Source organism: Eulemur rufifrons, chromosome 28 (genome assembly GCF_041146395.1).
Source record: "Eulemur rufifrons isolate Redbay chromosome 28, OSU_ERuf_1, whole genome shotgun sequence".
NCBI lineage: Eukaryota > Metazoa > Chordata > Mammalia > Primates > Lemuridae > Eulemur > Eulemur rufifrons.
Genome location: NC_091010.1, coordinates 18,804,231 through 18,831,332, shown reverse-complemented (window position 1 = coordinate 18,831,332; position 27,102 = coordinate 18,804,231). Strand labels below are relative to the sequence as shown.

The window sequence follows — 27,102 nt, the reverse complement described above, 5'->3', positions numbered from 1 at the left end:
CTCTCCAATCCCTCAGAGCCCCTGGACCCTTGCCCTGGGTACCATGGATGCTGCCTTGTGGCCAGCCACCTCCCAGACTGCAGGCTGGCTGGGCACTGTGCTGTCCTTTGGCAAAGTGGGCTGACGAGGGACAAAGAGGTGGCTCCTGGCTTCCTAAGTCCACTTTCCACCAGGTTCTGGGGTGTGGCCCCTGCCCCCCTGGGCCTGCAAGCTGGGTAGAGGGATGGGAGGAGGAGCCCTAGTGACAGCAAGCCCCGAGCAAATGGAGCTCCCTGGAGCCAGGTCTGGGGCATCCTGTGCACTTCTCAGGCCCAGTTCTGGGTGGATCGCCACAGGTCCCCAGCACGTCCTCAGCCCCTCAGTGTCAGCCCGACTTTCTGCAGACAATGCTCCTATCACTGCTGCTGCGGTCCCCGGCCCTCCCGGCGTCCACACCCACTGTGCTGCCAGAGCAGTTCAGAGAGGCAGTGCGCGCCTCACAAACCCTGGGGTGCCATGCTGCGTTACTGTGGGGTGCCCCCTGTCTCTGGGCCTCAGTTTCTCCATCCGTGCTATGAGTGGGGTGGACCAAAAGATTCCTAAAGACCATTCCTACCCCATGAAAGGCTGTAGGTTTGTTATGATTCCAATAAAGACACCACCCCTGCAGCTCTGCCAACCCCTCCCGTGTCTGCTCCCTCGCTGAGGCTTAGAGCTCCAGGCCCTGGCCCAGGAGAGGTGTCTGGGCTGCTGAAGAGGGCCTGCTGGAGCACAGAGGTCTGGCCAGCGGGGGTGGACAAGCACCTGGCCCTGCTCTTCCTGCTGCCACAGTCTAGGTGAGCTGAGTCTCAGGCTGGACCACACCTCACTTTTGCACAAGCTTATAGGCTGAGGCCAGCCCTCCTGGCTTTCATGGAGGAGCTGCCGCTGCTCTACAGTTCCTTTTGGCTCCCCACTCCCTGTAAGATCAAGGCCAAAGTCTGTGGCCCAGCCTTTGAGGCCCTTGGGAGCTGCCTCAGCTCCTGCTTCCAGCTGTGGCTGAATGAATCAAGTCATGCAGAGGCCCCAGGAAGGCCCTACTCCTCCACTCTATCGGAATCCAGCCTACCTTCCCCCTCTCCAGGCAGTCTTCCCTGGCTGCCTCCTCCGGCATCAGGGAGGTGCTGCTCCTCTGGCTCCTCCTCACCAGCCTGACCCTCACTGGGCACCCACCCAGCAACTCTGGCCTATAGACTCTGTGACCTCTACCTGGACTGGGGGCTATGCTCCCCCAGATCCTCAAACATGGATTCACTATTGGATGCCAGTGCCTAGGGTGGGGCTGGAGCCCATGGAATCATTCAACTCACCCGGCTGATGGGGTGAACAGATCACCCAGAAACACGCCAGTACCTATGACAGTGTGATGTGGTGGGAAAAACACACACTATGGTGTCAGGTAAAACTGGGCTGAATCCCCGCTCCACTGATAGCTCCGTGACCCTGGGTAAGTTCCTTAACCTCTCTGTGTTTGAGTTTCCTCATCTGCACAAAAGGCTAATCCCCGCTTCACTGGGTTGTTGACGCCCTTGAAGACTGTAGTTTGTGACCCTGACGTGTCCCAACCCTCTAGTTTTACAGGCCTGTAAAACAGCTGTTCGGAGAGGAGCAGCAACTTGGCCAAGGTCACTCAGCAGGTTTGTGGGTGACAGCCCTGCTCAGCGGGCCTGCAGGCCCGGCAGCCCTGCCCTGCTGACCCAGAAGGGCGCCCACCTCGGGTAGGAGCGAGCAGTGTGCGGCAGGCTATTTCCAGCTCCAGGCTGGGGTGAGGGCTGCAGGGTCAGGGCAGGCAGCAAAGGCTGGGGGCGGAGGGGCCTGGGCTGCAGGCAGCAAATGCCGGCCTGGGGAGGGGGTGTGTGCATTCTCAGCTGGCGCTGAAGACTGATAGGCACGCCACATGAGGACCCTGGAATCCCAGCTCGCTGTGGCCACAGGCTGGGTCCCGGCCAGGCCCGCGGTGAGCTCGGCTTGGCATGCAAGGTCTTTGCAGCCAGCTCCAAACCTGCCCTTGTAACCCTGGAATCTGCTGACAGACAACCTATGGTGTGTGTGCTGGTGGCCCAAAGCCACACGCCAGGGGCTGGAGCGGCCAGTGAGGGAGGGAGTGTGGCCTGCACCTCAGGTGGCTGCCCAAGAGCTCTGGGCAACAGCTGTGTGGGATCCCGCACACGAAACCCAAAACTAGCCCAACTCTAATGCCTGCTCTCCTCCTCCAACGTTTCCTAAAAGACCCATGTGCCCACAGCCTGGGGTCCCCCGTCCCTCACTCCCTCTGCTGCCACCGTCAATGCACACGGTAGAAAGTGCCAGCCCCGCTCGAGGCCTTGCTGCTGGGATTCACACCACTTCCTTTGTTGAATCCCTCACAACTCGGTGATGAGGTTGTCATTCTCCCTGCTGCGGAAATGAGGAAACGGGGCACAGTGATGTTAAGTCACTAATCGGAATCCACAGAGAAAAAAGTGGCAGAGCTGGAAAAGCCCCTGAGCCCAGGCCCAGAGCCTACACCCCTCGTCACACCAGTGCCCTCCACATTCACCTACCAAGTGTTCTGGGTGCCTTTTGTAAAGTACCAGCCATGTGGGATGGGTGGTGACAGCCCTGACGTGACACTGCTCACCTGTGGCCAGCCTCTCTGGCTGTGACAGCCCAGGCCAGCTCGCCAGGTGCCACCCTCTGCTGCCACTATCTACACCCCTGCCCGATGTGGGCCTGACCTCACTCAGCTCCAGGGATTGGGGTGGGACTGCACATCTGAGCCTCTGTTTCCCCATCTGGAAAATGGGAAGGGGCCTCTCCAGGACTCTCTAAGGGGTCTGCTGAGGTGTGAAAGGCCTTTCTTTGCACCCTGTAGAAAACTCTACCATGCAAGAGGTCATTGCAGCTACTGGAGGGGGTAAAAGAGCAAAAGTTGGGAGAGAGGAGCTAGGGTCAGAGAAGGCTCCGTGGCATCTGACCTGCAGCAGTGAGTCTGCCAAGCAAAGATAGACAGGTGGGCAAGGGGCAGCCCAGACAGAAGGCTTTGCAAATAAAACACAGAGCAAGGCCGGGCATGGTGGCTCACGCCTGTAATCCTAGCACTCTGGGAGCCTGAGGTGGGCAGATCGTTTGAGCTCAGGAGTTCGAGACCAGCCTGAGCAAGAGCAAAACCCCGTCTCTATTAAAAATAGAAAGAAATTATATGGACAACTAAAAATATATATAGAAAATATTAGGCAGGCATGGTGGCACATGCCTGTAGTCCCAGCTACTCAGGAGGCTGAGGCAGGAGGACTGCTTGAGCCCAGGAGTTTGAGGTTGCTGTGAGCTAGGCTGACGCCACAGCACTCACTCTAGCCTGGGCAACAGTGTGAGACTCTGTCTCAAAAAAAAAAAAAAAACACAGCAGACTCCCCCCGACCCTACCCCTCCATTGCCCAGACTGGTGGATTTGGAAAAGCACAAAAAACCAGGTCACCAAGGTATGCAGGGACAGGGCTGGAAAGTAAATGGGGGCAGGTCAGGGGAGCCCCGAATCCCACTGCCCCATGAGAGGGGCTGCAATCCCACGCTGGCCCAGACAGCTTGGGACAGGCTGGATGCTGGCACCGCTGAGCCTCCTGCCACAGCGAGGAGGGGGCCATCACTCCCCTTGGCCGGTGAGGCTCACAGAGGTGAGGGGGACTTGCCCAGGGTCACCAGGCCAGTGAGTAACTGGTGGAACCTGCACAGGAACTCAGTTCTTTGCACTTAATCCCATGATCGCTACACTCAATTCTAGGCGCAGTTGGCCTTATGGCCAGTTGCGCAGGGCCCTAAGCTTAGAAGGACCCTATGCTGCTGTCACCATCCTGAAGTCCTTGATAATTTGTAAACAGGCTCTGCATTTTCGCTTTGCTCCGGGCCCCACAAATGACATAGCTGGTCCTGATTCTGGGAGGTTCTTATGGGCACTGTTGGGTGTGGGCATGAAGGTCCGTGAATGAGCTTGCACTGCTCTGGACTTTGCTGGCGCTGGGCCCTCTGCTTGGTCTTCCTTTTCCTTGCACGTCAACCTAACAAAACCTAACAGATTTCTCTTCTCCAAGTGCAGCTTAACTGTCACCTCCCAGGGATCGTTCCCAGATTTCCTCCCATAGGTTCCATGGACCCTACGCCCATCCCAGGCAGAACCCCAGGGCCCTGTGCTGTGGTCTCACACCCCAGCACTTTACCAGGATGAAGAGCCTCCCAATGGGTGTGCACAAGCGCCCATCTTCCCCAAGAGCTTCCTGCTGGCCAACTTTCCAAAGACAAAGGAGTCTTGCAGAGGAAGTTACTAGATCATGCTAGATAGCAGCCCCAGACAACAACCTACCTTTTAATTTGCAAGAAAATGACAAATATTCCTGGGAATACTAGACCAGGACTAAAGCTTAGATAATCCCAGGAGCCCCCTTGGGAACCCCGTCCAACTTGGGAAGGAGGGAGGGGAAGGAAGAGGAAGTCCTGAATCTGGGGCTATAATATGGTTAATAAGGACCCAATTCTTGTTCTGCCACTTGCTGGCTGAGTGGCCCACCCTCTCTGAGCCTCAGTTTCCCCTTCTGAAAAGTAGGTATTAATGACCTGTCCCTGAAGGGAGATCACTGGGGAAAAGAGCATTAACTCTGTAAACGCTGGCATCCAACAGCCTGGAGCTGAAGCCCAGCTCCAACACTTATGAACAGGTGTCCTTGAGAATCTCACCTACCCTCGCTGTGCCTCAGTTTCCTCACCTGGTAATTGTTCAGTAAGGTTTCCTTCTGGAGGGATTTAGAGAGCTCATGTAGGCACTGTGCCAGTCCCCTGGCGGGGAGTCTAATGTAGTTGGTGTACCAAAGCTGGGTGCCACCAACTCCCAACTCCCCCGGAGTCAACAGGGGAAGTGCAGATGGGGGATGGGACAGAGATGACACAGACCCCAGCACCTTGGAGAAGGCAGGCGGGGTCACCTGTGGTGCCCATGATTCAGAGGGTGCCCAGGCCGCAGGGAGCCAGGATAGAGTCCCCAGGGCATGAGGAACAGGGACAGGAATGTCCCCAGCATGCCCACTCCACCCATAACCTGCTTTCTTCGCATGAGAACAACAGCTCCAATTGCTGAAGGCTGGCAGAGTGCCAGAAGTTGTTCTCAACAATCTACACGGATGGTCTCATGACCACCCCACAGGAGGCAGACAGTGACTGTTCCCGTTTCCAGATGAGGAAGCTGAGGCCCAGAGAGGGCAAGGACTTGTCTGCGGTCAGTCGCTGGGTGGCCCTCAAGCCCTGACAGTCACCCTCCCCCCGAGTATACAACAAACAGAGCTCCCAGTGCCCCCAGGAGCTGCCGGAAACTTTTGGAGGTGAGAAGTCATGGACCCCTGAACTGCTCCTTCTCCTCGGAACACATCTCTCCTGTGTGTGCATGTGTGTGCAGTCTCGTGTGTACGTGTGAATACTGTATGTCTGTGTGTAGTGCAAACACGCAAATTTATGTATGTGTGTGAGCATGTATGTGCATGCAAGTGTGTCTGTGTGCACACACGTGGCATGCAGAAGTGCCGTCTGTGTATGTATGTGTCTGAGGGAACATGAATCTGCACGTCTGTGTATGTATCTGTGCACACACAACCATTCATGCAAGTGAGCGCGTGCACGTCCTGCTGGGCTCTGCCACCCATCCACTGCTTCTGTCTCCCCACACTGTAACTTACTTTCGGGTCACCTCCCCAGAATTCTCCCCTCTAACCTCCGAACCCTCTCCACCCCGCTGTACAGGGCTGCCACATCTCTTAGGATCTCTCTGCTTCTCCACAGAGCAGAGAATGGGAGAGTCCCCTGCACTGTGTACCTGATGTAGGGCCTGACACACAGCAAGTGCTTAATACAGGCTTGGGAAAATGAGCTGGGGGCGGGGGCTGATGGGAAGAAAGACTCATCCAGTCAATACACTCCTCACCTAGAGGGGGGCCCTGGGTGCCATCTCAAAGGGACCCCGAAGGCCAGGCCTGATTCAGGCCATATCATGTCACAAATGAGTTACGACCCAGGACAAACCAGGAGCCACCGTCACCCTCTAAAAGCCCCCCTGCCTTTGCCTTGAGTTGGGACAGGATCCAGCACTTCTGAGGACATCGATGACGCCCCAATCACCACCTCCCGCCCCTGATCGCAAAGCCAGAGGCGGAGCAGTCCAGGGGTCAGGGGCCCCGCCAGGTGTGTGTCCTGGGTGAGTCATTCTCCACCAGGAGCTCAGTGTCTCACCTGTACAGTGGTGGTGAGTACGGCAATGGCCTCACAGGGCTGCTGTGAAGATGAGAGAATAACTTCTGTGTTTTGCACAGTACCCAGAATGCAGTTAAGTGCTCATAATGTTAGAGGATATTATTATTGTATCATTTCCATGTACTAGATCAGACAGCCGAGGCCCTCAGCAGTGGAGAGAAAGGGCCACCCAAGGCTGCACTGGGAGTGGGAGTCGGCGACAGAATAAAACCGAATGTCAGGTCCCAGGCCAGGGCACCCCCGCTGCCCTCCACCGTGTGGCTTCCCCCGAGAGGAGAAGGCCCTGGAAGAAGTGACAGTGAGACCCAGGCCCCTTCCCCTCTCCGGCTTTCCAGGCCCCTGAGCCAGCACCACCGGCCCTGGGTGGCCTGTGCCCCCTGTCCCACATGGCCACCAGTGGGGCAGCCCGTCACTTACCTGCCAAGGCCTCTGCCAACCCACCAGGAATGGAGGCTGCTCAGAGCGTCAGGAGAAGAAGGGGGTGGCCCCAGCAGCCCTGCTATATGGGAGCCAAGCCGCTGAGTCCTGCGGGAGAGAGGACAGGGGACAGTTAGGTCCAGGCCCTGCCCCTGTGGGCAGCCCCCCCCCACCTTCTCCACCTCCAGGTCCCATCTGCGCAGCCCCCTGGGCCACCTCCTGGAAGGCCAAGCTGGCCCACCAACGTGGAGCTACCCTAGAACCTGGACGCTGCCCTCTCCGCCCCCGTCAGGGGCACAGCTCCTGACCTTCACTTTCGAGGCCCCGAAACCAGCCCTGCAGCCCCGCAGCCCCCGCAGCAGCAGAAGCCACGCGGGCATGCCCACCGCTGGGCTCCAGTCATCCCGGCCTCCCAGACCCTCGCCGCCCACCTTGGCACACGCCGGTGCCCTGCTCGGAGCTCTCTTCCCCATTTCTCTGCCTTTCAAAGCCCCACTGGCCTTTGAGACTCTGCTCAAACTGCTTGTGCGGAGCCCTCTCTGACCCGCCCCGCCTGGCGCTGTTCATTTCCCCAGCGGGCCCTGAACCCGACCGCCCGCGCCTCCTCCAGCTTTCTACGGGCCGCGCCCTCTCTGGGCAGAGCCCCTGGACTCCAGGGGTGAGGTCTGGTATATCTGTCTGAGCTCGTTAGCCAGGGCCGCAGACACGGCTTGATGGACGAACGAATGAATGATGAATGGTGCAAGGAAGGTGTGCAGGGAACAAGCCGAACAAAACGGGCCAACTGTCTCGAAGTCAGGAGGCCCGCTGAGATCCCCACGGCCTCCCCACAGCCCCCTCCCGCTAGATTGTAGAATATAGGGGTCAGGTTGGTGAGAGGAAAGAGACTGGGAGAGGCTGATAGACTTTTCTCTGACATTTTACAAATGAGGAAACTGAGGCCCTGGCAGGGGAAGGGTTCCTCCTGTGGCCAGAGGCCAGGCTGGAAGGAGAGCCCCAGTCTCCGGGCCTGCCCGCCTCCCAGAGCTCCCAGGGGTGGAGGCTGCGTGGCCATCGCCCCGCAGCTCCTGCGTCCGCAGACCTCAGGGGCAAGGCCAGCCGTGAAAGGCAGCAACTGGGCAGAGAAGGGAAGGCAAGGGGAGGCCCCCAGGGGGGGACAAAGTCCAGCAGGAAAACCCACACTCAGAACAGAGCTACCGGCCTGCTGGCCCTACCTCCCCCATCCTGGAGGCCCGAGACTTGGGGCAGCCAGAGGGGACATCACAGGGAGCCCCTTCCCATGTCCCCTGCTGTGCAGGTAAAGACACCCCTCCAGCCCATCCTCAGTGGGGACCTTTCTAAAACCCCCTTCTGGGCCTCCCAGACACTGCTGGTGGGGCGCACACTAGCCCCCGCACCCCACTTTGGAGCACAGCCTGGAAGTGTGTCCTGCCCTCAGCCTCTGCCATGACCAGCGGCTCCCGTGCCACGGAACAGCGTGCGTGTGACGGTGCTGGTGCTCACGGCGGTGCTGCTCCTAGCAGCCCCAGCAGGAAAACTCCCCCAGTGGCCATCACCACAGCGCGGCAAGCTGGTGTACTGCGAATGAGTGACCTGCTGCGATGTCCACGGCGTGCCTAAATCTTGCAAACACAGTGCCGACCCACAAAGCTAGACACAGGGGAGAACACACGTAACAGATCCATTTGTGCTAATATACAGGTCACCAATAGGCAAAACCACTCTATGCTTAGAGTAAATGTGGCCTCAGACTCCAGACTCTCTGTAGCTCCTCCCATTAGGAGGCAGAGTCCCCCCCGACCCCCCAACTCTGGGCCGGCCTTGAGACCACCAACAGGACTCGGCGAAAGTGACATTCTGTGAGTTATACAGACGAGGCCTCAAGAGGTCCTGCCATTCCTGGCCGTGGCTCTGCTGTTACACTGTGGGCCATGGAAGGGGACGGTCTAGCCTACTAGAGGACAGCGGGGAACTGCCCAGTCCACAGCCAGCACCGACTGCCGACGTGACGGAGGCCACCTCGACCCTCCTGTCCCGCCCACCTCCAGGTGACTGCAGCCTCGTGAGCACGAGGACACCAGGCGGGTGCCCAGCCAAAGCATGGAACTGAGATTCAATACACGTGGCTGTTTGAAGCCACCAGGTTTTCGGGGGGTGGGGGGGGATTGCTGAGCAGCAGCAGCCGACAGCTGCTGGAGTCAGGAGAATTGTTTTCCTTGAGGGACCGACCAGTGACTGGAAGGCACATGGGGGCGTCCAGGGGTCTGGAATGTTCTGTTTCTTGATCTGCATGTGGTTATACAAGCGTGTTCACATCGAGACAATCTGTGGAGCTACACATGTAGGATATACACACTTTTCTGCATGGATGTAACACTTCAACAGAAGCTAAAAACAAATAAATCCTTCTGTGGCTCTCCGCCCAGGCAATAACAGCTCCGCCCCACCCTGGCCCTCCCCTTCTCCAGCCTATCCCCTGCCATGCAGGCCCCACCTCACTCCTCTACGCACCCCCACAGGCTGCCTCGCACCTCTGCAGCTGGGATGCCCTTCCCCTTCCTACCACACACAAGCCTGTGGCCAGGTGGCATCTCCTCCTGGAAGCCCTCCCTGACCTCCCCAGGCCTTGCCCTGGTATCCATGTTTGCACAGCTCTCTGGGGCTGGGTCTTCCTGAGGGTGGAGTGAGTCATTCCTGCTGCCCCAGCTTTCAGAGCTCTCCAAGCAGAGGCCCCTCTTCCCCTTCCCACAAGGGAAGACCCCCTCAGCCCTACTGTGAGGACCAACACAGGCTTCAGGGGATGGAGTCACAGGGGACACTGGCGATCACAAGTCACACACCAGCACCAGACAGGGCAATCTCCTCCAGGGGCCCAGGCTTCTCCCGCAGAGACCAAGGGTGGGGCTAAATTTGGGGGTGCAGAGAGAGGCTACAGAGTAGGGGGACTTACGGGGTTCCCTATTTCACAATAGATGGTATCACCCATGAAATGTGTACCACGCCTCCCCTCTTAATTATCTATTAAAATAAAATTGCCAAACCCATGGCAGTGGTACAATGCTACACTCTCTGCCAAAAACCCCACAGACTGGCAGGAAGGGAAAGGAAGGATTGCCACACCAGAGGGGCGCTGCTCCGCCGGCATCCTCAAAGCACTCGCTGCCTCCGCCGGCCTCCAGCAAGGGGGAAGGCAGGCGCCCTCGGGTGGGTGACTGGGGCGGGGTCTCCGCGGACCCCCAAAGCCAGGCCCTTGGCCCTGGGCCTCTTTCTCCCACCTTCACAGTTCCAGCCCTGTCCTAAGTGGGCGTGTGGCTTTTGGGGAGCTCCCTCAGGCCTCAGTTTCCCCCGCCTGGTGGCTTATTCAACCACCTCTCCCGAGTCAGTTTTCTCTCCTGCGGGAGGACAGAGTCCCCGACAGGCCCCGTGTCTCTTTCTGCCTTCCTCAGGGTCCCCACTGTGCAGCGATGATGCCTGCAGGTAGCCAGCTGATGCAGCCACCTCAGTCCACTACAGGCAGGTCACAGCACGCTGTCACCTGCCCACCTCCACCTCAGGCACCTTTCTCTAAGAAGGACACTCCTTGCCCAACAGGGAGGCACAGACAAGCCGGACAGTGGCCAGGCTGGGACAGGGAAGGACAGCAGGTCCCAGGAGACAAGGTCTGTCCTGCAGTAGGGACAACTCCATGCACACAGGGGCGCCGGGCAGGTCACAACCAACTTCAGAAGGAACTCTGGAACAGGTGTGCCTTCCACAGGTGGGTCTGCTGCCCCACGAGGTGGCGAGGATCCTGTCCCCAGAGCCGTGCACGCGGAGGGGAGCGACAAAGGGAGTGAGCCTCAGAACAGAGTGGAACTCTGTTTCCCACACTCCTCTGATAAGAGTCACCTGGGCTGACTGTTAAACCCTCGGCTTCCCAGGCCTCTCCCCTGGGATTGGAAGTCTGTGGGTCTGGAACGCAGCCCAGAAATTTAAATTTTTAATAAGTCCTCCCAGGTGATCCTCTGCATCTGGAAAGTTTGGGGGAGCACTGGCAGATGACCCTCCAAGTCCCTCTGGGCCCAGAGATTAGTGGTTCTGAGTGTCCCACACCACACCACCCCTACCCCATCTGGGAGACACCACCAGGACGGCGGCCTCACTGCATCATTAAAATAAAAATGATTTAGAAGCTTCAGAAGGGGGCAAAGATGTCAGGGGGAGGGGGTTTCAGTGATACCAGCGGCAGCTCCTTCCTAGCCCCCCTGGGCCCCCCAGAGCCATCCTGAAAAAAGGCTTAGCATGGGGAGGGGGCTGACAGCTGTTCAGCTGCTGCTCAGCGAGGGCCCGGAAAAGCAATTATCTTGCTCTTAGCAGAGAGGAGCTGGCTTTTACCCGCCCCTTCCCTCCCTCCCCTCTCCCTCCCACCTTCTCTCTCTCTCTCTCTCTCTCACACACACACACACACACACACACACACGCACACACACCCCAGGCCAAGATGCTGCGGCTGCTCTGAACCCGCCTCCCCCCACCCCCAGCCCCCCAGACTTCTCCCACTCGCTCAACCGCCATCCTCAGAGCACATTTCCAACACTTAAATCATTTAGCCCGCTAAACCGGAGACGGCAAAATGGGTGCTATTTCTTAAAAACATACAGAGAGCGTATTAAATTATTGATAGCCATTAAACAGGGGGAAAAAATTAAACAGCTCTCAGCTCTTATCAATCATTCATGCAGTTTCCACTGGGGTGTTTTCTGGAGAGTGATCACTCCAGCAACCCGGGGAGCCGGCTCCTGCCGGGCACGGAAGGCTGTTGCTGGGTGAGGCGGGAGGGGGCCCCCCAGTCCTGGCAATTACTCAGGCAGCACTGCAGAGGGGGGCAGGGGCAGGGGGCAGGGAGGTCAGCCTCTCTCCACTTGCAAATTCCCACCCCCCTCTTCCATTAACAAAGGGAGATCCAACACTGCCTTCGGGAACCCCCTTAATTAAATCCAGCCTGCTTTTATTGAGCGTCTACTACATATCAGGCCTGCAGGATGTACAGATAAACAAGCCTCAGGTCACTCACCCGGGCTATGGGGGAGCCCTTTGCAGGAAAATGCGATTATACTGCACTGATAGAAGCCCTGATGGAGGTCAAGGGAGAGGTGGCTCAGAAGAAAAGGGGACAGCCTTGGCCAGAGGGGGATCTGCCAGGGAAGACTTCACCAAAATAGTCATTCTGAGTAAATTCTTGGATAGGGAGCAGACAAATTGCCCAGACAAGTCGGAAAAAGCATTCTAGGAAAAGGGAATAGCCCAGGCAAAGGCATAGCAGAGCTGTGCACGGGTCTGAGCGCCCACCCTGTCACCCACAGCCGGCCCACCTTGCATGGCAGCTACTGGCCGTGCGGGGTGGGGGCCTGGGCACCGGAAGTAGAGCGCAGAGCAGGCTGTAACGTCTGCTCCCCTCCAGGCACTGGTCCAATTAAGGCCAGGCCACGGGAGGGATGCACAAGTCCAGCAGCCCCCAGGCACGGACAGGCAGGAGGATGGGTTTCAGCAGCACCTCCACCCCCGAAAGGCAGATCCATTTCCTGGCTCTGACTCAGGACACCTAAGCCAGTGTGACGCAGACCGCGGAGGCTGCAGGGCCAGGACACCGCTGGTCTCTCGGCCAGACTGGCCTGGCAGAGCTGCCCTCAGGAGACAGGCTCCCTCCTGCTGCGGAGCCATGCCAAGGACCCGGGCACCAGGGCTGTGGGAGCCAGCAGACACCTGACACCGCACGGCCTCGCTGCTTGGGGACCATCTACAACCAGGGGCCATGTGAAGCTCTGAAGCCAGGCCGGGCTGCTGCAGGGAACAAAGAGACCAGGCCCATCCCAGCCTCAGCCCCTGCCCCTGCCCCCACCCCCAGCACACCAGGCGGGCTCTGCGTTCTGAAAACCTTCCAGAAGCCCTCGCTTGCTGGCTTGCTCAGGAGCCTGGGAGTTGGGAGCTGGAGTCGGGAGCAGGGAGCCGGGAGGAGGCCCTGCCAAGTGTTGATAGCACCCTCGCCAGAGAAAGCTGCTGTCACAGGGAAACATTCTGGGGAGAGCGGTTGTTTACCACCAACGCCTGGGACTGTCAAGAAATAATCAGAAGAAATTAAATTTGCTAAGCTGTGAAGGACACAAAGGAACCCCCCTCCCCGAACACCCAGCCATTTCTACCTGGACAGTCAGGCTGCTGTATTTTGCCTGATTCTGGGAAAATGTCTTTCGATTGGCAGGGATAGGTGGGTGGGGGGATGTGTGTGCAGCCAGCTGGGACTGGGAGATGGGGCCCGGAGTTCTGCCAGGGCTCTGCCACCAACCTGCCCCTCTCTGGGCCTCAGTCTGATCGTCTGGTCTGTACAGTGACAGACACGCACTCTGGGCCCCCTAGGCCACGTGCACCTTACAGAACAGGGGTGACTTCCAGGCTGTCTGTTCGCAGAGCTTGCCAGGAACGCGGAGTTCCTGGACTGCACCTCAGCACCTCTGCTACACTCACCCGAGGACTTGGGGTGATGGAGCTGGGTGGGTCTGCCGTCATCAGCCATGCCCCTGCCTTGGCACAGACCTGTGCTCAAATCCATGGCGTCTGGCTTCCTGCGTCCCCATCACCCCTCACCTGCAGCCCAGAATCAGTTCTTCCTAACGGCTAACTCACATCCCTCCTGCTGTAATTGTAAAAACCATTCCCTGGAGAGTTGGTGAGATATTCTCAGCCAAGTGTAAATGAGACTGTATTCTTAGAGCTCCAGAGCCGAGGGAAGGGGCAGCCTTGGGAATTTCCAGGCAAAGGCCAGCAGAAATTGGCCACAAATGAATCATTAACTCTCGAGTTGAGAGCTCCGAGGAGCTGGTGCCAAGGTCTCGGGCTCTGGCCTGTGTGGACCACTTGGCCTCCCTTGGCTCAGGCCTGAGGGTGCCCCTCCCACCCTGCAGGCCATCTGCTTCGCCCCACGGCCACTGGTCTTCAAGAGCAGAAGCTGCCTGGCCAGAGCAGCCCAAATGTCTCATGGGGCAGGGTACCTTTCCCCAGGAAGGACTCCAAACCTTTGCCCACACACTTCTGTCCTCCTGTCCCTTCTAGCAAGCTACATCCTTTTTGTCCTTCGAGGTCTGGCTCCCGCTGGGCCTGCTCCTCTCTTGCCTGCCCATCTGGGCCCACCTTGGCCCAGTGACCTCTGACCCCTGCAGCCCTGGCTGTGTCCATAAGCTGTCTTCTCCCTGCCCTGGTCTCGGTGCCAGGGGTTGATTTCTTCCACGAAGCTGAGATGGGGACTTTGCGTCTTCTTCTGGACCCCAGCAGCTGCCATGAAGTTGGGCAGACTGGGGAGCCCACACGTGATGGGGACTGCTCCAGGGCTCCGTCTGCAGCCAGCAGGAGAAAGCACCTGGGCTGGGGGCCTGCTGCGCTGGCAGTGGGGTCTGCAGGCCTCACCTGACTCAGGTGAGACATCATGTTCCCCTCTGGGCCTCCTTTCAGGGCCTTGGGGCCAGCTGTGGTGCAGCTGCCATGTGGCCCAAAAGAGGTGGGGGCAAAGGTAACCACTGGCTTCCCACTGGGGAGCTAGGTGGCTGTGGGGGGCACAGCACCCTGATTCCCAGGAGCCGGCTCCTTTGCAGTCAGCAGACATCAGCACCAACCACCTCCTTCCCCAGGGCGTCTCCTGCAGGCTGGGGCTGCCAGTCTCGCCATAGCCCCTCTAAGCTGCCCTGCGGAAGGGCTCGGATTCTTCTTGGGCTGGGCTGATGGACGTGATGTCTGGAAACACAGGTGACACCTCATGTCCACGTGTCCCGCTGTGGTATCAACACATCATTCACCACGCGTCCACCTGTGCTTCCGTGGGGCTGCCAATGAGAACAGCAGATACTGCTGGTCTGGGCCGTTGCTTTGTGCGGAGCTCAGCACACATTTCTCCTGAATCCCACCACACCACGAGGCAGATGCCACTGTTAATATGCCTGCTTGGAAGATGAAGAGTCCAGGGTTCACAGAGATTCGGATGAAGATAAAGTAACCTGCCCAAGTCCCACAGCCAGAGTGTGGCCATGTGGGATTAAGATGTTGACATCTGATCCAGGTCCTGCATGTCACCCCCAAGTGCCCAGCACCCCTCGTCTCCTGTGCTCAGAGCCGGAACAAGCGCTGTGGGCACACCCTGCACCCTTTCCTGAACCCTTCTCTCATCTGACCCTCCAAACAGCCCCAGTGAAATGGCCGGTGAAGGTCATTATTACCCCTTTACAGATGGGGAGGCTGAAGCCTGCTGGGGGAAGGAACTTGACTTCTCTAGCACTTTCTGCACACCTTTCGTGCTCACAATAACTCCACGTGGGGGCCGCTGCTAAGACCATTTTGCAGGTGGGAAAACATGGAGGATGGAGGAGGCAGAGGGAGCTGCCCAGGGCCACACACTGGTGACAGAGCCTGGGTTTGTGTGCTGGTCTGCCAGGCTCTTGACAGCTTCTCTGGTGACACGGGGCTGTCCTCAAGGCCTGGCCCAGGGTAAGTGTGGGCTCATGGCTTGGGAAGCCCAGAGCAGAGCCCGGGGTGGTGCCACGTCCCTCCGTCCCAGCCTCTCCTCTCCTGCACCATCCTTATGGGCACGGTGTGGAGATGCTCTAAGGACACACAAGGCCACCTCCCAACTTCCCGCAGGACACTCTACGCTCATTTACGATGGAGAGAGTCTTAGCCACGAGCCCGATGAGAAGGTGGGAGCGCCTCAGCTACACCAGGCGTCACGGTGTGCTGCAGGCATGGGGGGAGTGAGTGCGGATGGCACCCATGGAGGAAAAGGCAGGATACGGTGGTGCTGCAGGCCATACGTGCACACACACACGCATGTGCCTCATCACACCCCTTGCTACTGCACAACTGTACCAGCACGCACACAGGGACACAGGGCAACCGCAGACACCCACCTCCCAGAGCCACGAGCAGATGAAACCTGAGAGAGGCGGCCCAGAGGACGTGGGCACACGGATGCCCACAGAGTGCAGGCAGGCACACACGGGCTCATCGCCTACGAACAGCACACAGGCCAAGGGAGACACACGTCTGCCCGTGGGGCCAACACAGCTTAGGGGGCGCCACGCAGGGGCACGGACAGCCTCTGATGTGTGCAGCACGCACGGCCCCATGCATGCCACCGAGGCGTGGGCCCTGGTGCGCGTGTGCATGCGCACGCACAGGGGCCTGGTGGCGGTCAGCCCCAGGACAGCAGGCAGGGGAGCAGGCAGGCTGGCAGCCATCTGCAGAACTGTGCGAGGAGCCCCTGGTGCTGCCGTGCTGATGTAGTCAGGCCCGTCCAAAACAGCCCCATAAATCAGGATGCCGCCTGCCGCAAGCATTTAAATCACCGTCCCTGGGACGCAGCGCTTAGAGCAGAGAAGCAGCCAGTGTCAGGCCCTGACTCACCATGTGCGAGTGTGGTGGGGGGGCAGGAGTGGGGAGGAATAGCTGGTATTGGGCTTTTCTCCCACCCAAGGCAGGCTCCCCACCCTCATCCCCAATCCGACCCCCTGTCCTGCCAGCCCACTAGGTCCTGCCTCCCTCTGGGCTTCCTTCCCCCGTTCCACCCTTCTTCCTCCACTCTCAGCCCAAGACCCCCGAATGCAGCCTGGGCGCTGCCCTCCCACAGCCAGTGCTGAAGCTTCTCCCAGCACCCAGCACCCTAGGACCTAGGTGTGTGGGGGCAGGTGAGGGTGGCCAGTCCATTTTGGAACAGGAACACTGCAGGCTGTCGCCAAACCTGATCTGAGCGGGGGCCCACACCCAGCTCCACCTCCAGTGAGTCACCTCACTTCCCCTGTCTGTCAAGTGGGACCGGAGCGGGACCTCCCAGGGCTGCGAGTCCTGAGGACCTGCGGCCTGGGGAAAAGATCCTCGGGGGATGCTGATTAATTATGACTATTAATAATACAACCATCTGTATCTCACAGTGGAGCGAGGATGATTAAAACTGGGCCCCATGCCCCAGTGGCAGAATAAATGGGTCTCCGGGTGGGCCAGGGTGTCAACACCAGCCTGAAAGCAGGTCTGTGGTGATGCTGTTGGGAGGGGGCCGTCTCCACTGCACAGACAGATGTGGAGAGGAGAGAGACGGGCAGGCAGACAGACAGATGGCGGGGAGCCGGCTCAGCTCGCCAGACGATGAACAATAGACAATTACCCCTGTGCCAAGGCTCTGGGGCAGGACTCTCTGTGCCCGCCCCTGGGACAAACCAACTTGACCTTTCCACTGCTCCTCCACCTCACCCCACCTCACCATGCAGCCCAGGAGTCTCAGCTGCCGGGGTCGCCGCGGGGAAGGCGTGGGGACCATCCTCTGTCCAGAGGCAGGGCCAGCCCCCGTGGCTGGATCGGGGCCACGCCACCTCATGCCTCTGCGTGCACAGGTCCATCTGCCTGGCACCCTCCCTGGCCCCTGCAGCCCTGCTCCAAGTAGCCTCCCTGCAGGGGATGACCCTTTCTGAACACATCCACCCACAGAGGGACCACCGGATGCTTCTCCTCCGCCCCGGCGGGGGGCCCCCCCCCCCCCCCCCCCCGCGCACTCTGACCTCGCCCACCCACCTGAGTGCTCTTTCTAGGCAGACACTCCGCCTCCCGCCGCACACTCACTAGACCGCCACCTCGTCCTGTCAACCCTCCTCTGTGAGCAGCAGAGGGCCCTCCAGAACCCTCACCCCGAGCCAGGCACTGCCAACCCAGTAATCCTCCCAACAGCCCTGCGTGCTATGGATGCCCATTTTATCAACGAGGAAACTGAGGCAGAGAGAGAGAAAGGAACTCGCCCAAAGTCACACAGCCAGGAAGTGGCTGAAATGCAAACCCAGCCTGTGGGTCCAGAGGTCTTGCCCACTAGGCCACACAGACTCTGAATGAATGAATGGAGTTTAAATACCAGGATGCATAAAGTCGCCTGAGCTATTTTGTAAGTGCAAGGTGAAGTGGCCAGGGTGTCACAGGTTCAGGCAGGTCTCTGCATTAACTGGCTATGTGACCTCAAGCAAGTCACTGCCTACTCTGGGCTGCAATCTCCTCACCTGTAAAGAGGGAGCAAGTGGGGCTGCCCTGTGCGCTGGCCAGACACGGAGGCCGCGGTGGAGGGAGCACCCTGAACTTGATGAAAGGGCATGACTGTGTACACATGATCATGCTGTGTACACAGCAGCCAGGATTTCCAAACCAGAGCCAGATGCCTGCTTGGGCAGGGCGCTCGAGAACAATGGATGAGGAAACCAGGCTGCAACCAGGACTGCCCTAGAAAATCTGGGGCACTCGGCCACCTGAACGATGCCGTCAGTGGGGTAGTGTGACACGGGCCGCAGCAAAGCCAGGCTCAAGGCACCCGCCCAGTCCCCTCCATTTCGTGTCCTCTGGGGCTTCTTCCCTTGGCAGCACACCGATGGTTCTCGGGTCTGGTCAGCACACTTCCTGGGCCCCTGCTCTGTGCCCAGCCTTGGCGGGAGGCGTGTGGGACGCTCAGGGCTTCCCAAGCACCAGGGCCAGGCGCTGACCCTCCAGGGCCCGGTTTTGCCACAGCGTCCTGGGTTCTTGGCCAAAACTCCCCAGGAGAGTCGTTTCCCTTGGCCTGGCCCCTGGTGGGGGGGCTTCCAGCAGCCCTTCGCAGGCGACCCAGGAGCGTGGTGGTCACCTCTGGGTATCGTGCGGCCGGAAGCCGATTCACCCAACTGTCCTCCCCTGCCCACCCACGCTTTCTGGGAGGGGACAGAAATCACTGAGCGCTCAGGGAAACCCCAGCAGTCTGCAGAGCACCTCACATTTCCTGCCCACCTTCCTGGTGTCTGTCAGTTCCTTCTGCCACCTAGACTGCCCCCGGCCTAATAATCATTTCTCAACTTTTGCTTAAATACATTTATTTAAGAAACTTTACAATATTACCTTAAATATAAAATTAGCTTCAGTCACCACCAGTAGCAGTTAAACACAAAAACAAACGCAAGGAGAACAAACAACGGCACTGTTTTGCTGCCGGCCTGCTGGAGGCTCCCTCTGTGGAAAAGGCACGTGAGCAAGTGCCCCAGTCATGGGGGGCTGTCCTTGACACAGCCAGAGGGGACGGGGTGGAGGGGTTTCTGCCGTCCTGATTAACACAGCAGGTGAACACTGACAGTCACCTTTGTCTACCTTTAGGGAGCACAAGCCTGGCCCAGTCGGCAGGTAACAGGTCTCCGTTACACAGATGAGGAAACAGAGATGAGGCTCAGAGAGGTGGGCCCACTGGTCTGAGGTCACACAGCAGTGAGTGGCTGAGCCCGGCTTCCGACTCGGGCCTCCTGACTGAGCACAAGGCCTCCCTTCTCTGCCGCCGCTGCCTTCTCTATGCCACGCGGAGTCACTTAGGCAGAGCAGAGTCGCTGTGACCTGCGGCTGGCGCGGTAACGGTTTTTACACCTGAGGTTAACAACTGTGATTTAAGAGGTTATTTGTCTTAATTTTCGGGAATCAGTTTCTCAGGGAGGAGATAACTAACACATTGGGCTCGGGAAGCTAGTCTTTTTAGAAAATATTTATAGGATTTCAAGACAGTTTGGTGGCAATTGGATCCAGCATCTGCTATTTTCCTCACTTACCACCGCGGCTCTAAAACCCATAGCAGTTAACACGCACATACACACACACACACACACAAACGCCCCACAATAACACAACAACAACAACAACATCAATGCTGATAGGAAATCAAAGCCCATCGTTACTTTGAGAAATCAAACATGAAACTGGCCTGATTTCAGAAATCTCATTACCGCCTCTGGTTAAAAGCCCAACGCGCCTCTGCTAGTGACACCTACGACGGATGCTCAGCACGCGGTGGCCTGTCCCCACGGCCACGGTGAGGTTCGGGGCCTCCAGAGTTAGGTTTGGCAGGGCTCCCAGGCCCGGGGCTGTGGCTCTCACAGGAAGCCCCAACAGCAAAGAGCTCTCCCCTGAAATTTGTATTCCAGCTATAAACTGGAGGACAGGGAGTGAAGGTGACCACTGGATCGAAGGCATCTGCCACCAGGTGCTGTGCTGGCCCCTCTCCTTACACTACCTCAGTCGTATTCATCCCTGCGAGGTCAGGGATGTTTATTGCCCCACTTTGCAGGTGGCAAAACTGAGGTTTTAACAAGCCAAGAGGTTTTCCTGAGGGCAGAACGGCTTATATGGTAAACTGCTCCCTCTGACGCTCCTTCTCGCCTCACCTCCAGTGACAGTCCTTCCTGTGACCTCTGTGCCACACGCATCCTGGGTCCTGGCAAGGCGCCTTCACAGTGCAGCCTCCAGGCCTTTATGCACACCAGCGCCCCCTCAATACCAGACCCCCGTCATCAGAGGGCAGCTTGTTTTGTGGGGACCCCAAGGGGAACTTCCACTCCATCCTGAGGTCTCGGGGGGATTCCGAGGCCTACAGAGGGCAGGGGACATCATCAAGGTCACGACACTGGGTGGTGACAGGACGAAGGGGAACCAGGTCTGCTGTGAAAAATCCCCAAACATGTTCCTACTCCTTCTGTGCTCCGCATCCCAGTCCAGGCACGCGAGGGGCAGTTGCTACTTCACAACAAGAAGTCAATGCAGCTGAGTAGGAAGTTGGTGGTGACAGACACCCAGGGCTCAGGGGTCCAGCCGACGGCAAACCATGCCCCGGCGTCCACGGCAGGGCACCCCTGGCTCCTCCAGGTTCAGCCTTCTGGGCAGAGCCTTCGACTCTGCACGAGCCTGCAGGCCCGGCCCACACCCGCCTCCAAGCCGGGGGACCAGAGGAAGGCCCTCGTCTAGGATGCACTGGGACAGAACCCCAGGCCAGGCCCCAGGGGAAGCACAGCCCACACGCCTGGCTCAAGGCTGGCACAGAGCCCCAGGGAGAGCTGTGTCAGCCCGGGCCCTGGTGCGCCCCGTGCAGCTCCTCCCCTGGCCTCCCCTCTCCACTTCGATGTCAGCAGGCGCCGCAAACCTGTGTCCAGAATGGCACTGCCCACTGCCCTCCCACCCCTAGAGCCCGGTCCTCCTCCAGCCTCTGCACCCACCGACCCAGGCACCTAATCCAAAAGTCAAGGAACCATCCTTGATGGTGACGCTCCCCCCGGGCCAGGCCATCTGCCACTTCCTCAGCGCTCCCTCCCTGTGTGCAGATCTGCCCGCTTCTCGCCAGCTCCTTCGCCTGGGCGAGGGCAGCAGCCCCTCACTGGCCTCCCACTCTCACTTCCCTCCTGCTCTTCCTTAAAGCGGTTGAGCAAAACTTTTCCTGTTTATGGTACCCCCACCCGCTGCCCACCCCCCCGCAGGCATCCCCACAGCCCACCTCACTGTGGGCACAGCCTGTTCCTGCTCCTTTGCTGCCTCTCCACCCCCTAGTTTCCCTGCTGTCCTCAGTCCTCAGGCATGAAACCTATTGCTGCCCCAGGGCCTTTGCATCTGCTATTCCCTCTCACCACCTTCTCCCAGACTGAGGCTGGCTCTGTTGAATTTAAGTTTCTCAAGGAGTCCTTCCTGATTGCCCTTGTCCCCTCCCCAACCCCCTCATTCCATAACACATCACTCGACATTATTCCCAATTAGCGTTTGTGCCTTGCTTATTCCGTCCCTCCGACCCTGCAGGGGCGGCACCTTGTCGGATGGGTTTCCTGCTTTACTTACATTCAGTGGCCAGACCAGTGGCTGGCACAAAATTGATGTTCAATAAGTATTCGCTGAATGAACAAGTGAGTGAACATCTCAGCCCCACCTGCTGCCAGCCAGGGTGGGAATTACCCCACCTCACCGATTAGGGCTCTGAGATGCTGAGAGCACCAGGCAGGCCTCGGAGCCCACAGTGGCCAAGCGGCAGCCCGGGCCTGACCCCAGGCCAGAGCTCCTTCCCAGGTGGAGCCTTCTCAGAGCAGGGAAGGTACAAGGATGAGGGAATAAGAAGCCATGGAAAAATCGTGAAATTGTGTGGCTCCAATACTTCTCTTGCAACTTGAAATGTCGCCTCTCTGAAAACCACATCCTGTGAGCTGGTCTCAGCCTCAGCTCGGCCCCAGGCAGCCTTGCTGGGCCTGCCCCCAACCCTGTTCCTTCTCTTAGTGGGTCCTGGCCCAGCCCAGGGGCCGATGGAGGGGAGGGCAGGGGCACAGGAGGGCCCCTCTCCGGGGTGGGGCAGGAGGAGGGGGCTGAGCCAAATTCGGGTCACGCTGCTGAGCCCACAGCCCTCTGAGGGCTAAAAATAACCGTGTTTACACTCTCGCAGAGCCGGGAGTCCTGCCCCCCTGTCAGAGGGGTTCGCGACTTCACTGTGGCCGTTCCCCACTGCACGCCCGGGGCCTTCTGCTCCAGCCGGGCGAGGCCTGCACCGACAGGCAAGCACCAGCATTCTGGGCTTGTTCCCTGGGGCTGTTTTTCGTGGAAGGAGGTGAAGAAAAGCTGAACAAGCTCGTGACTCCGTGTAGGAAGAGCTCGTTGCTAGAGGAAAGCTCCTCCTCCCAGGGGGCAGGGGCAGAGCGGCCACGGTGCCATGTGGCGGCTGGGAGCTGACTGGAGGCCCAACTGGCTGTGTGACGTGGAGCAGGCCACTTCCCCTCTCTGGTCCTTCGCTGCCTCCCTGGGCTGTGGCAGCTGACGGGCGTAACTGACAGCTGCTCCTCATAGCAATCCCATCCTCAGCGTGCGCAGGGCCGCCTGTGCAGTCTCAGCGTGTGTGTTTGCGGGGGGACAGTATGAGAAACTGCACCAGCCCCTGAGGCCCCACGGCTGTCTTCGTGCCAGATGACAGGGCACACCTGCCAGGAAGGCTGTCACCTGGCCACCCGCCTCCCTCCTTCCCTACCTGGTTCACCCAGATGGACTTTACACTGGAGGGGCAGGTGCCAGTTGCCTGCCTAGAGACTGTCCCTCCCTCTGCACAAACAAGCCCTCCCCTGACCCCACGACTCCATGAAGGTGGCCGTGCAACGAGAAGCACGTGAGCTGGGCAGAGGGTGGGCACGTTGGTCAGTCGCCCCCCTTGGGCAGGCGGCACGCAGCAAGCACCGACCTTCTCCCACCCAAACATACGCCAAGCTGAGCACCTCAGGATCTAGGAGGCCCCGGTCTTTCCTCTCCGACTTGGAAGGCCTAGCTGACTTGCTGCCCCTAGACAGGAACAAAGTCCATGCCTGCGGCCTGGCTTCAAGGGCTGTGCCCCTATGACAACATCCCTTGGCAGTCTGAGCCTTTGCACATGCTGTTCCCTCTGCCTCACGTGCTCTTCCTTCACTTCCCAGCCTGGGAATTTCCCACTCCTCTGGGAGGACTGGCTCAGTTGCCCCCTTCTCCGGCGAGGTGAGCTCTGCCCTTTGCCTGCCCTGTGCACTCCTCTCCATCAGACAGTCAGTGGCTCCCCCGGGGCCAAGACCTTACCCTCCTCACCCCTCAGCACAGAAACGGCAACTGTCTGCTCAATCACCCCTTGAGGGAAGAGTTCGGTCATCCTCTGTCCTCACCGTGGCCAAGTGCACACCCTGCAGCCCCTCCACGGACCCCTTTAAGACTCTGCAATCTGCCACCAGCTCTGTCCTCTTGTGGGACCTCCTGTCCTTGTGGGACCTCTCAGAGGCCCAGCCTCTGTGCTCCCCATCAGACTCGCAGTTCTCAGCCAGGTCTCTAAATGCACCTGCCCAACTGTGCGGGGGTGAGGCCGGCATCTGCACGCGTAACAGGTGCCTGGGGGTTCTGTGTGCAGAAGCAACCCCACCGCACTTAGAATTCACTCCCTTTGGGTACCACAGCACCCAGTGCCCCCAGTGACCGCCATCCAGCCCCCCTCCCCGGCCCACAACACCTGCAGCACCGCCGTGCCCCTCCTCCTGCACCCAGGCCCCTGGCAGGGTGGGCCTCACACCTCCTCTCCCAGAACGGAGAAGGGCTCAGAGGGCCCCTGTGGGTACGTCCTCCAAGCAGCCACCATAGCTACCTTTCACACACCAGATCTGGGGACATCACTCAGCCCAAAATCTTTCCTTGCTGATGCCACGTCAAGGATGGCAGCACTCAAGGCCCTCTGGGATGGGTCAGGCTCCCGCCGAGTTCCTTGCCTTTGCCTCCCAGCCACCCGCCCAGGCCTGATGCCCTTGGTGCCCCCTCTCTGCTGAGCATCCCCCAGTTCATCCTTTGGGCTGCAGCATGAAGGGCACCACCTTTGGGAGGCCCTCCTTGAATGTCCTTCCCCGGCAAGCTGACCTTTGCCTGCCCCCTGGGGCTCCCCTCGGCAGCACTCCCGTCCACACCACCGGGCCAGTCTTGTTCCCTAGCGAGGCTCTGAGCTCCTGCGGTTGGGCCAGGACCAATCGCCCAGCACCTGGCACTCCATAGCACACGCGTTCTGAGCATCAGGGCGTGTGGCCCACCACACCCCAAATCAGGTGGGCTCCAGGACCCCGGTTCTGGAGATAAGGCAAGTGACGTTCAGAGGGGCAGAGACTAGTCAGGTCACTTAAGCAGTAGTGATGGCACCCACGCCGGGTAGGACCAAGTCAGCCCCATGCTCCTACTTGCCTCCGAGACCAGACCCTCCAGGTGGTAAAAAGAGGGCCCACCTGCTCCTGGGAATGCACCTGCAGCGGCTGTGCCTGCAGCTCCTCTCACCCAGCCCCTACTCCCACGGGGACCTGAGCTGCTGTGGCAGGAAGGGACACTTCCTCCAAGCCCAAGCCACAGGGGTGTTGTGGAGAAAGATGCTCTCCAGTCACCTGGGGGACGCAAGACCAGCCATCCTCCCCAACCCCCCAAGCGTGAGTGTCCCAGGCTCTGCACGGGAAGGGCCCGAGGGGACACGGAGGCTCAGCGTGCAGTACAGGCCCCTCTGTCTTTTCCGCACCCCAGTCTAACAACACTGCTTCCTCTTTCCTGAGGGCCCCGGGGCTTTGCAACCTGCCTTCCTTTAGAAGCAAACACAGATGCAGAACCAGCCAGGGGTAGATTCTGTGGAGCCGGGGGGGGGGCACCTTAAAGACAGCCTAGGGGAGGGCCAGGAGCACCCCTGTTCAGAGGGGTGCAGGGTCCCTGTGTCCAGGGGGACCCCAGGAGCACTGGTCTCCAGCACCAGCACACCGGACCCTCAGGCCCTCACGGCAGGTCCCCGCAGGTCCAACAGCCATGGCTCCATCAGAATGTGCCCCCATCCAAGTGTAGGGGCCCTCTCGTTCCAGAGACAAGGTTCTGGGACAGGTGTCAAGGGTTTCAGGCCTTGCTGGGTCTCCAGGCCTGTTCCTGAGTGGGGTACAGCCAGGGACAGGAACACCCTAACCCACCTCTAGGATCTGCTACCAACGTGGTTTCCATTTGGCTCATCTGCCACTCGAAGCCACCTTGCTTGGCCAAACCCCAAGAGCCAACGCAGACGTCTGTGCCACCTTTCAGTCCCCAGTCTCAGAAGCGGTCAGCCTCCAGGACGGCTACTGACCAACGAAGCCTGAGCCCGTCATTGCCCACCCAGATTATTAACCTCCTTGCTAATGACAGTGACCTCACAGGCCTGACCTCTGGGAGGTGCTGGGCCCCCATCCCCATACCACCTCCTTCACAAGTGTACCCGAGGCCCCCATGCCCAGCCCCAGCCTCAGCAGCAGCTTAAGAGACAGAGAGCCCGAGGCTTTGGGGTCACCTGGGCTCAAATCCCAGCTCTGCCCCTGACTGGCTGTAGGAGCCTGGACACCCTGCTCCATCTCTCTGAATCTCACTTGCACCGCTCTCAGGTACTGGTGGGTGAACTGAGATAATTATGCAAAAACAATGCCAATGGCTATCGGGTGCTCGGAGCGGACCAGGCACTGTTCTAAGCTCTGCACAAGGATTAATTCATTCATGATCACAAGAGGCCTCTGAGGTAGGTGGTCCCGCTATTACCACCTCCATTTTACAGATGAGGAAACTGAGGCACAGAGTCCCTGAGTCGCTTCCCTGAGGCTGCCCAGGTGGAAAGCGTGGGAGGTAGGAATCAGAGCCTGGCAGTCTGGCTCCAGAGCGCAGGCACAAACCACCCCGCTATGCTGCCTCCAGGTAGCTTCTACCTTCTCTCCAGTCTGCTGAGGCCTGGCCAGACTCCTCACTTCCCCAGGAACTCCAGGTTCATCGTACTTCTGGGCCTGGGCCCGCAGAGCTCCTGTCTAACAGGCCCTCCTCCTAGTCTACCCGGGGACACTTACTTGCACACTAGCTCACATACTCAGTTTTCCTCTGAACTTCGACACTGAGGTAGAAATGACCATCTGACTACTCCCCACACCCCCAAGCCCCGGGTCTCCATCAAGGCCCCTGGAGCCCGCAAGGGAAGGTCTTGAACCCAGCAGGGACCCAATCGATGCGTGTGAAGTAGCTGAGTGGCCCATGGAGTCAGGGCCAAAGGCTGCTGGCTTTGCCCACCCACGTCCGCCCGAGAAGCTCCCAGTAACGAGGCCTCCCGGAAGGGCTCCAGGCTGGGTGCCGGGGCCCCTCTGCTGACTCCTCTTCCTCCTCCCCTGGGGGGAGGCAGTGGGGGGGGGCAGTTAGCATCCAAGCAGCCTGAAGAGAGGTACGGTGAAGACCACATATGTAGTGAGCACAAAAGCCCAAAGTGACAGAAATTGATAAAAACTTCACCGCGCCACTGACACCCCATATATCAAAGGCCCCAAATCTCATTCTCTGCTTGCCTCCAATTTCTATCAGAGCTTGCCAGCTGCACATTTATTGAGAAGTTTGTGATCTGACAGGCACTGTATTACCAACATTAATGATGCATCAGTCTCTAGAATTACTGGGGAAACAGTCCAATTGATTTTATTATTATCTCCAGTTCTTCACATTTCATTCCAGGCAGCCTGCTACCAGAGTTTTGAGCAAGGCCCAAAGTAAATAAATAAAGGTTGCAGGACCAGGGCTGACCCTAGGCGGCGGGAGGACACAGGCTTGTCCTGGGACCCTTGGCGACAGCCCTCGCACCACCCCTCAGGCTCCTCCACCCTCCGTGACAGCACGAGGGACACTGAAACAGCAGGTGGCATTCAGTAGCAGAGAGCAGAGCTGGGGCCAGGCCTCCCATTCATGCTGCAAAGACGGGGGTGGCCGGCGGGAGGCAGAAATAGCCAGTGATGTCATCGTCATGTGCCCCTTGGCCGGGGCAGGGAGCCAGCCCCGTGTGGAACCCACCCGCAGATATGGGCTCTAGGCCGGAGGCAGCAGGCTGGAGCTGAGGACGTGAGCTGCTCGCCTCCCCTCTGGCCACTCTGCCCCAGCCACCGACCCCGGCCGCTCAGGACTCCCTTCCAGGCCGGGGCCTTTGCACGTGCTGTCTCCTCTGCCTGCCTGCCCTCTCCTCAACCCTCCTCCGACAGGCCTCCCTGTCTAAAGGTCCCCCACGCCTGCCTCTTGGTGTTTGCCACCCAGCACCCT

General features: G+C 59.1%; 1 protein-coding gene across 1 annotated transcript in view; it reads right to left on the bottom strand.

Annotated features, from left to right (window-relative positions):
• Nucleotides 1–27,102, bottom strand: part of ZMIZ1 (zinc finger MIZ-type containing 1) — a 224,983-nt gene that overhangs the window by 172,708 nt on the left and 25,173 nt on the right. The window contains exon 2 of the mRNA XM_069461150.1: nt 6,703–6,810. The gene's annotated coding sequence lies outside the window, so the exon portion shown is untranslated. The remainder of the gene's footprint in view (nt 1–6,702; nt 6,811–27,102) is intronic.